This window comes from Salarias fasciatus, chromosome 4 (assembly GCF_902148845.1).
Source record: "Salarias fasciatus chromosome 4, fSalaFa1.1, whole genome shotgun sequence".
Lineage (NCBI taxonomy): Eukaryota > Metazoa > Chordata > Actinopteri > Blenniiformes > Blenniidae > Salarias > Salarias fasciatus.
Window position 1 is genome coordinate 19,740,846 of NC_043748.1, and position 10,739 is coordinate 19,751,584.

Here is a 10,739-nt window from a genome sequence, read left to right on the forward strand (position 1 = left end):
TTTACTGCTGTGAAAGTGCAAAATAATTGCAGAGGAAGGACTTCATTTTGAAATAAATACCACACCATTCACGATTTAATTTTCAGAAAGCAGCAGGTATTTTCTAGTGAGCGCTGGTACACCGGGATGACTCCTGACCGAAGTTTCTGCACAGAAACCACATAAAGTTCTGTTTTTACAGATTATCCCTACCTTTAGTTGCATTTTTCCTCCTTTTAGAAGAAAATAGACTTGAATGTCACCTCTCTACTCAATCTCATGAAGTTTTTACAGGTTTTAGCAGAAAAAGGAGTTTCCCGGGGAACCCTCTGCTCCTTTCACCAGAATTTGCTCTTTTATCTCTAATTCATTGCTTTTAAGTTAAAGGTGCAGCGTTGTCTTTTTTTGCATGACTTTATGTAACCTTCAGTGTGTGTGTGTGCACAGTTTTCCTGCTGCAGGAGTTTGCCTCACTACCTGTCTGCTCATGTCTCACCTGCACAGCTTCATGTTTCTGCCATAAAAGGAAATGTCACGCAGCCCTGTTCAGCCTGCAGACACATTCTGCTGAGCTCCGTCATATGAACCGCTCGCCTTGACTCTTCTGAGCCCCCTTCAGCACATCAACACACATCTCACCCTTATTCTGTCATGGGCGGTTTGATGGACCAAGCTGTAATGGCTTATTAACAGTTCATGTTGGAAAATACTCTTTTTCCATGGAAGCGGGTGAAACGCGACCGTTCTGAAATGCCTCGACCGCTCATGCACAACACGGTGACCTCCCAGGACTTGGTAGTTTTCAAGTCAACAGTCATGACAATAAAGCATGTTCATCTGTCCATACAAATCTCCATGTTCTCCGTGTGTGTGTGTCTCTGTTACACAAACAGCAAAATCGTTTTTAGGGTTTCTGCTCTTTCTGTGCAAACAGACATTATTTTGAAACTTTTGCCGTAGAAACTCGAAATTTTTCTGAAATGAAAACGTTAAAATGTTGACCCGTTTGCATATTTTCATGTTTCATTATGAACGTGCAACACAAAACACAAATACTGCAATCGCTTGTGAACAGTAACAGTACGGACACATATTCTGGTATTTATGTGGAAGAAGACAAGTGTTCAGACTTGTTAACTTTAGAAAATGGGTGCTGTTGACCTGAAGAGACTCTTAAAAACGCCCCAGGCAGCAGAAGGAAGGCCGCCCCTGTCAGCCCAGATGAAATTCACCTTTTTACACCGTCTGCAGATGTTGAATTTAAAAAGCATCAAGACTTTTGAAGAAGATCTCATCATTCACCTGAATGACTGAGTTCAGACTGCAGAAAGCAGTTTGAGGATCTGCAGCGTTGCAATGGGTTCATGAAACATGTGCGCCTGTAGTTGTGGGCGGAGTCACAGCAACGGCCTCGTCAAGCATGTGGGTTGTTGTAGTTTACGCAATTACAAAAAAGTTCTCCACTGCAGGGATAACTTGAGTAACTTTTTGAATAAATTCCACCTGTTAGGTTACTTTTAAAGCACCGTGCTCTTAAGTTTGACTTGAGCACAATTATGAACGAAATAATCTCACTTTTACGCAACTGTTTAGGGTTCAGAACCCCTCATTTCCTTGGTTTTTGACTGAATATATTGAAAGAATCTGAGATTGAACCACCACTGCAGCAGGACTGCACACAACCTCTGTGCAGCAGAGGTTCACGTTCATGTTCAGTTCATGAGGTTTTCCCCTGGTTTGCATTAAGTAACTGATTTAATCAGGTCGACGATGCCTTCACATTTCATTTTTTTAATGCATGCTTCATTCATATGGACAGACCGACCCACTCTCTACAGCAGTCCTGTGGTTTGAATCATGGAGAAAATTATTTGCACATACCCAGGGACAACATGCAGACTCCACAGAGAAGGGTTCTGGTCTCCCTGCTGTGAAGCAACAGTGCAAACCACTGCACACTGTGCAGTGGTTCTCAGTAAAAGTAAAAGGCTTCACAGCGAGAGAAACTTTTTTCTTCTTTTTTTTTGAGAATACTGTGAAGCTAATTACGAAATAAGTGGAGCCCAGAGGACAAAGAACTGGTTTAGAACTCATTGTAACGATTTCTACTGGTTCTTTTTCATGTGCCACCAACTGTACTGCTCAGGCCTGCAGATTCAGACCTGCAGACTGAGACCTGGACTCTGAGACCTGCAGACTGAGACCTGGACTCTGAGACCTGCAGACTCAGACCTGGACTCTGAGACCTGCAGACTGAGACCTGGACTCTGAGACCTGCAGACTCAGACCTGGACTCTGAGACCTGCAGACTGAGACCTGCAGACTGGCTTTGACTGTGTGCTACTATCTTACTAGAGTCTTCTTTTTTGGAGAAGCAACACCTCACTCAGCCTGAACTAACTCACAAAGATATGCAAAAGTACCAACATTTACAAGTAAATTGGCTACTTTTTTTAAATTAAGTAATTAACAACTGTAATCAGTTACTAATCCACAATATGTTCAACACTTGTTTCTAAATCTCTGTCCAGCCAGCATGATTCACATCAATCTTAACAGCTAAACTTTATACTTTATACTGTGTGTGAGTGTTTGTGTGTGTGTGTGTGTATGTGTGTGTGTGTGTGTGTGTGTGTGTGTGTGTGTGTGTGTGTGTGTGTGTGTGTGTGTGTGTGTGTGTGTGTGTGTGTGTGTGAAACCTTTTATGAGGTTTTAGCATTGTTGTCTTTGGTTCGTGTCCAGATTCAGATGAAAGCGGATTAAACTGAAGTTTTTTTTACTTCACATGTCAGAATGACAGCTCACATTCAACTGCTGCTCTCTCACACACACACACACACACACACGCACGCTCAGTCTTGTATTTCTATCCTTGTGGGGACCGTCCATTGACTCCCATTCATGTCTAGCCCCTAACCCTGACCCTTACCCTAACCCTAACCCACACCACAACAAAGCCTAACCCTAAAGAAATGTTTTTGCACTTTTACTTTTTTCAGTAACAACAACATGGTCAAGAAAACACTGTTTCTCCTACTTAGGACCGGAAAAAGGTCCCCACAAGGCACGTCGTTCCACGTTTTGCTATCCTTGTGGGGACATTTGGCCCCAACAAGGATAGAAATACGAGAACGCTCATACACACACACACACACACACACAGTGCAGTGACAGTGCTACGTTAATGTGCTAATCCAGTTACTGCCAACTTGCTGTCAGTCAGACCACACCCAGCTGTTACTGTGACAACTGTTGAGCTGCGGTGACATGCCGTGCCCCCCCCACACACACACACACACACCTCCACCTCCTCAACCCCCTCCACCCTCAAGGAGAGCTGTCAATCAAACCTGCAGCCTGTCAAGGCCTCTTTGATTTCACCGGACAGTTCAGCTCTCGGTTGCTCCACCAGCCGAGCTTCTAACTCGTCTGGAAATGCACAGTGATGTAGAGACATGGAGCTCTTCCCTCGGCAGGTTCCTGATGATAAATGTCGAACCTGCAGCAGCTCAGAGCCGAGTTCCACTCTGACATGGCTGCACACTCTGTGCAAGAATTACAACAATCTCCTGGTTTCACTGCGACGAGTGAAAGTTGGCTTCAGATCAGAACCACCCCCTCACCCCACCTCCACCTCCACCTCCACCTCCACCTCCTCCTCCTCCTCCTCCCACCCCCCCCGGGGCAACTCTGACCTCCTCATACCTGAGAGAGGCGGAGCTGGATCAGCTTCAGGCCCGCAGGGAAGGTTTCACTCTGTGAGAATGTTCTCCTCACACACTCACGGCTCGCTCCAGCTCTACGACTGCCTTTATCTGCGACATGTTAGTGAAAGTTAATACTTGATTACAACTTAGATCAATTTAAAACATAACGGTTACCTTTCTACTGACTACAGAGCAACAGTAACTATAGTACATATCTTTACAATACTCTGCACTATTGTTTTGTGTTATTTTTGGCATGTTAACTGAGCTGCAAGCAACTAGTAAACTCCTACAGTCACTGAAAGTTAGTTGCTGCAAATATTAAGTTACAAAGTACTTTTCTGTTTACTCCTCTAAAAACTACTGGAGTTTCTAATCACCTGGCCAAGTGACTATTGTGTTCCAGTTATCGTTTAGGAGTTAGATAACTAGTTCTTCACATTGAAAAGTTACTGCTTACTCTAGTTGTGTTTATTTCTTCACAACATTTTGGATGATTAATGATTATTTCAGTAACTGGTTACTTAAAGGTTTTGGTGATGCTGACTGTCCAGTCACTCAGACTCAGTTTGCTCACAATTAAGGAGTTTATTACAGTAGTAACAGAGCTGGAGCTCTGCAACAAAACCAATGAAAAAAAAAAAGCAGTTGAGTAACAGTAATTGGTTACTTTGTAACTGGTTACTTAGAACAGGTGAAACAATCAGAAAGAACCCAAAAGTGAGGAACTTTTCACCTCCTGTTACTGAGTGTTTGTTCCTCATTGTTCGTCACTGGTGAAATGCACTGCACTTTGCACAGACACTTTTTTCTCTCTTTCACTTTGTAATGCACACAGCACTCCAAAGAAGCTAATTTGCACATAAAGAATAATTTGCACAACGACTGTTATTTTAAATTATTTATTTATTGAACGTGGGTCTGGTCGGGCGTGGCGACGGACCTGCAAGACAAACATATGACAAATGAAATTGGGGAATGTGCAATATATGTGCCTGGTTTTAACTAGCTTTTCTTCTAGGTGTTGGCATGCAGTGAGTGTGGAGAAGGTGTTGGGTGTGTGATTTTAACTCTCCTTTCTGCTCTTGTGTCCAGGAGTGGTGTCCAGCCAAAAGATTCCCCGGGGGAGGGACACCACTAAAGACAGTTCTGGGCTGGACCAAGAGTGGAAATGGGTGGGGGGTGGTTTCACAGAGTTTAGATATGGTTTAGGATTTCATGTATTTATTTGGGTCGTTAGTTTGGTTTATTCTTAAGTATGGGTTTTGTTTTCGTTAGTGAGTTTATAGTGGAGGATTTTAACATAGTTTTAGAGATCTAATATTATGTTTTATACCTCCTGGAGTTCTTATGGTTTTATCCTATTAAGCTGGGTTTACTTAAGGGCCGGAAGACACTCAGTAGGGAGAGACAGACGTGATTGTGTTGGTGGCAGCTGCTGCTGCTGCTGCGGCTGAGGCTGCTGCTGCGGCGGCGGCGGCGGCGGCGGCGGCGGCGGCGGCCTGACTCCGGAAATCCTCCAATGCACCTTTTTGCACTTTTGACACTTCTGCACTTTATCGTTGATTTTTGCACAAGAAAATAAAAAAAGAAGTGGACCACTCAACGTCGACTCATCTCTTCGTGCTCGCTGTTCCTCCGCCACTCACGCCACGCTGCTTACACTCATGAGAACGTTTGACTGTAAAATGTCACGTTTACACCTCCTCCTGTTCCTCCACCTCCTCCGACTCCCCCTCGTCCTCCTCCTCCTCCACCTCTCCTTTCTTCTCCTCCTCTTCCTCTTGTTCCTCCAAACCGCCCATTTTCTTCTCCTCCTGCTCTTGCTCCTTCACCTCCTGTTTCTTCAACCCACTCCTTCTCTTGCTTCTTCATCTCCACCTCATCCAGCCTTTCCATATATTCTTTATTCTACTCTTCCTACTCGTCCTCTTGTTCCTTTTCCTCCTCCTACTCCTCCAACTCCTGCCCCTATATTCCCCCTCCTGTTCTTCCTCTTCCTTTTACTTCTCCTACTTATCCTGTTCCTTCACCTCCTCCTCCTCCAACTCCCCCATGTCCTCGTCCGCCACCTCCCCTTTCTTCTCCTCCTCCTGCTCCTCCTGGTTCTGATTCCTGAAGCTGCCATTCTTCTGCTGTCAGGATGAAGGAGGAGCTCTGTCTCCCTCTTGTGGTTTTATCAGGGACTGACTGCACCTGCACAGGTGAAACAACCACGGCAGTCTCTACAGACCCCTGCAGGGCATCTGTGGGAGTCTCTCCACCACCTGATTAACTGATTCTCTGGGTTTCTGCTCCTGTCGTCTGGTCTTCTGTCTCAGCATGAGGGAGGAGACAGATGAGAGATCAGCTCATCGTCTTCACCTAGAACTCCAGTTCAAAGAGGGTACTTCTGAATCTGAGGGGTCAAGCGTGACTTTTCTTTAATTCAGATTTTTTCCAGTTCAACATCATAACAAGCACAGACAACAAATGTTTTTGATCCATCAGCTTTATTTTCAGATTGTGTACACAAAGGAAATTAAGAGGAACTCAGAGCAATTAGGACAAAGTTTCATAGTGAATCATAAAGATGCTGAGAGAAAGAACCACTGATGCCACAAAACGTAACATTTAACAATAACTATTTTCAAAATGAACCTCAGTCTGAAGAAAACAGACAAAGTGAAGACTATGTCACAAGAAAGTCTAGTTATTACTTGTAAGGTATTCATATGAGTATTTGTTAGCGTTTTTGATATAATAATTGTAATAATTGAATATTTGTGAATATTGCAGAAGCTAATATGAGAGGATTTTCAAAAGTTAGTGAGTATAGGAAGCAGTCCTTTTTCTTTGTTTTGTTTGATAGTTGAGTCAGATTCCTTTTAGCCAATCACAGACTCATGATATCATCTGTGTTCTCGGCGTCGGCGCTCGTGACTCCGACACCGGTGGTCAGCCATCTTTGGACAAGAGGTGTTGCAGCTGAGAAGAGATGAAAAGGAAAGTTTAGGTTGTAACACTCAGTCTTCCTCACCTGCAGCCTGTTTACTTGTATGATTTTGTTGTTCTCACCTGTAGCCTGTTGTTGCTGTTGCTGTTTCTTCTTCTGCTTGTCTTTGCTCCGCTCCCTTCCCGCCGCAGACATCAGCAGCGCCGCCATCTTGCAGACGCTGATTCGCTCCTTGTGGCCTCCGCTTCCGCTGCCGGTGCTTCTGATTGGCCGGTCGCTGCTGCTAATGACCCGCCCCCCTGTGCTTTTGACCCTCCCTGACCCCGACGACCCACTGACCCGCCCTCCGCTGATCCTGTCGCTGCTGCTGCCGCCTGTGCTGCCTCTAGACCCGCTGCCGCTGCTGTTGGCTCGATGCCCCCCCGCCGAGCTGTGCAGCCACCCTCCCGTGCCCCCGCTGCCTACATTAAAACCCAGCCTTCCCGCAGGGCTCTGGGCTCTCTGGCTCCCCCCGCTGGGCTGGCCTGTCCCTGCAGAACTGCTCCTGTGCCCTCCTGCCGAGCTGTAAACAGGTTTAGTGTCCACGCTGCCGGTGCCGCTGATCCGTTGGCTCCCAACTGGAGAGCTGCTGCTGAGTCGGCCGCCGCTGCCCACGCTGCTGCTGCGCTTCAACACACCACCAGAGGTCAGTCTACCGCCGGCATTGCTGGGCCTCGGGCCCCTCCCAGTGTAGCTGCCTGGTGGACTGATTACCCCCTTTTCTGAGCCGGCCGGACCACTCAAACGCCCACTTCCTCCGTAGACCCTCCACTCTCCACTGCCACTACCAAACCGCATCGATCCTGGAGGACTCAGTGAGAGCTGCATGGCGGCTGTTGGGTGTTCGCTCCCCTCTGGTCTGCGGGAGTCATCACCACCAGTGCCCCCATAAACAATCCAGTCACTGCTGCTTCTCTTTGCAAACCTGCCTGTTTCTGGGGGGCTCATTGGTCGCAGGTGTTCTTTGCTCCCTGCCTTGGTTAAACCTTCTTTGCTTTTCTGTGCAACACTTCCTCCATAAACCAGCCACTCTTCGCTCCCGCTGCTGCTTCGTCTTCCAAACCTGCCTGTCTCTGGGGGACTCAGTGGTGGCAGGTGTTCTGTGCTCCCAGCTTTAGTCAAACCTTCATTGCTTTTATGTCTAACACGTCCTCCATAAACCAGCCAATCATCACTCCCACCACTGCCCCTTCTTCCGAATCTTCCAGTTTCTGGTGCACTGGTCCCAGGCTTTGACATCTTTTCATCATTTCCCTCATTTGGTGAAGCACCATCCAGGCTACTTTTACGTCGTAGGTTCCCTCCATATACTATCCACTCCCCACTCCCAAATCTCCCTGGCTTTGGTTGGCTGGTTGAAAGTGGAGATCCTCCTGATGGGTTTCCATTGGTTTGTCTCAGACTGCCTCCGTAAACTAGCCACTCCCCGCTGCCTTTCGTAACCCCCCCAGCTGTTACATCTGCAGTTTTGCTGGTCGAAGTCGTTCCTCCTGACACACTAACTCTGTTTGCAATGTCACCTTTACTTTGGTACACTCCTGGAGAGCCTCCAGCTGTTCTCACAGGTTTACGGTACAGACCTCCAAACCCGAGCTGTTTCTCTTTGTCTGCGATGATGTTCTGAATGTTTGATCCTCCAGATTCCAAACCTCCACCACTGCTGCCCTCCTTCAGGCTGCTCTCCCAACTGATTTGTCTTTTGATAACGTTCTGGGTCACTTTACTTCCCTGGCTACCTTCAAATACTTTAAATTTGTCCTCCTCTGCAGTATTTATACGTTTGTCTGTCTCAGGTGTAACTTTGTCCTCGTCTTTAGTAGACAGGACGTATTTCTCAACAGGTCTCACATGCACATGTGCAATCGCCTCAGTTAAACTTTGGCATGCATCATCATCATCTTCCTCATTAACTGGAAGAACTTCTGGACTCAGGCAGGTCTCTGGGTCACTCAGGCTGGGGAACATTTCCAGATATTTTGCATCGTTTTCATCCAGGTCTACAGGAAAAAGCATCGGATCATTCAGACTCATGAGCTCCTCAGCTGGACTCAGACTCATCTCCAAACTGACTGCTTGGTTTTCTGATATCATGGGTTCTGTTGGACTCAAATTGTCTTCTTTGGAGGAGAAACTCAAGGCAATACCAGAGTCTGAGAGACTGGCCAGCCTTTTTGACTCCCGTTGATCTGACAGTTCAACCAACTCATTGTCTGACTCAACTGAGTCTTTCAAACCATCCTTGGAATCAGTGAGCTGCTCTTCCACCACATCCACTTCCACATTCACACTGCCTGCACCTGCACTATGAGTCTCTTTGCCTTCTGAGCCAACAGGCAGATCTTTGTTCTCCATCAGCCTCTCTGGTTCACTGTTGGACTCTTTACGCAAAGTCTGCTCCAAACGGTCAACAAACACATCACTTCCCGTCTCTTCTTCTTCCCTTTTTACTTGTCTTTCTACATCCTTGTTATTCATCTTAGTCTGATCATCAGCGGGGCTGAAATGTGTCTCAGGGAGAGTGAGAGCCTCTGCCGGACTCAGGTCAACCCCAGAATCACATGTACTTGTCGAAATCTTGGACTCTTTCCTGTTTATCAACACGGCCTCCTCTAATGGATCAACAGTCTTATCGTCATCCTCTGCAGGGATTTTCTTTACATCGTATTTCTGAGCAACTTCCTCTTCATCAACCTCTACCTTTGAAATCTCAACACTTTCCGTTTCTTTCTGAACATTATCTTCTCTGTCCAAACTGGGGAAAGAAGCAGCTACAACATCAGACCTGATAACTTCTTCTTGAGTGACTTTGCTTTCTGTTACTGACACATCAGACTCCACTAAACTCTGACCAGGTGTCTGGACACTTTCTCCACTGACTATATCCTTTATGTCTTCATTCGGAAGAGTTTGCGGGATGGAGGAACTCAAAGCAGAATCCATCACAATAGTAGAGGTTTTGGCATCCTCCTGACTTGCCGACTCAGTGTTTGCCTTTGGAGGGTCCTCCACCACCTCAATGATCTCCACTTTGTTTACTTCTACCCTTAAGCTCTCTCCACTTTCAGCTTGACTCTCAGAGTAATCTCTGCTCTCTTGGCTCTCCTCCATGTTTGGTTGACTTTCAGACACTTCGGTCAGAGCTGGACTCTGCTCGGAGCTGAGAACGTCTTCTATCTTTATGCCTACCTGATCATTAATGTCTTGAGCTCTTGTACCTTTGTCATCCAACGGATTGAGCTCATCAGAGACTCCAATTTTAATTGTTGACTCACAGATTTGAGTTTCAGACAGCTTGACTGATTCAGGAAGCATTTTCCCTTCTCTGACCACTTCTTGAGGAGCGACTGACTCTTGGGAAATATTCTGTGTTGGATTTATGTTGGTAGCTTGGGAAAAGATTTCTGTTGAAGCTGAAGTCATAGTATCTGCAGCTGAAGGTTTGACGGTATCGATTTTTGACTTGTCTGTTACTAGGTCAAGTCTTTCCATGACTTTTGGTATTTCATTTGAAACAATTTGTTTAACCTCGGTTTTTGTGAAGGTAGAATTTTGTGGTTTGCTTAGAGGAGCAATGGTCTGGGAAGGTTTGGTATCAGAGAGAATGGAGGAGGATGTTTGTGGTTCAAAAGCTTTTTGGTCTGACTCTTTTGCCTGAGACTGAACAGGTGATGAGTTCTGGGCGCTGATCAGGTTTGTATGACTATTGGATTCCCACCCTGTTCTAGAAAGTGACGTTTGAAAGGAGTGGCTCTGGTTTGAAGAGTTTCTAGATATTATTGCCATTTTCTTTGGTCGCATGTTGTGATCAGCAGCACTGGAGACCATTTGGACCACGTTTGATCTTCTTCCCCAAGCAGCCTTTGGTGTGTGGATTGGGACAGTTTCACGGCTGACAGTAAAACAGGAAGCAGCAGGTTTGGAGTTGAAGTGTACAACTGAAGCCCTGTTGGGACACAAGCAGAAGAATGGCACAAACAAAACAGAAGGCATCAACAACAGTAGGTGTTATTCTGTCCTTTGGATTTGCATGTTCAGTGAGTTGGCGCCGTTGTATCTGTCGGGTTTGATCCTCTCTCCTC

At 46.1% G+C, this 10,739-nt stretch overlaps 1 long non-coding RNA gene across 1 annotated transcript; it reads right to left on the reverse strand.

Moving 5' to 3' along the window:
- Window positions 1-6,159: 6,159 nt before the first annotated feature.
- LOC115386630 (uncharacterized) lies at window positions 6,160-6,933 on the reverse strand. The gene is made up of 2 exons (XR_003931316.1): window positions 6,744-6,933; window positions 6,160-6,653 (listed from the first exon to the last, which is right to left on the reverse strand). It is a non-coding gene; the product is annotated as an uncharacterized LOC115386630 (long non-coding RNA).
- Between the last annotated feature and the right edge of the window lie 3,806 nt (window positions 6,934-10,739).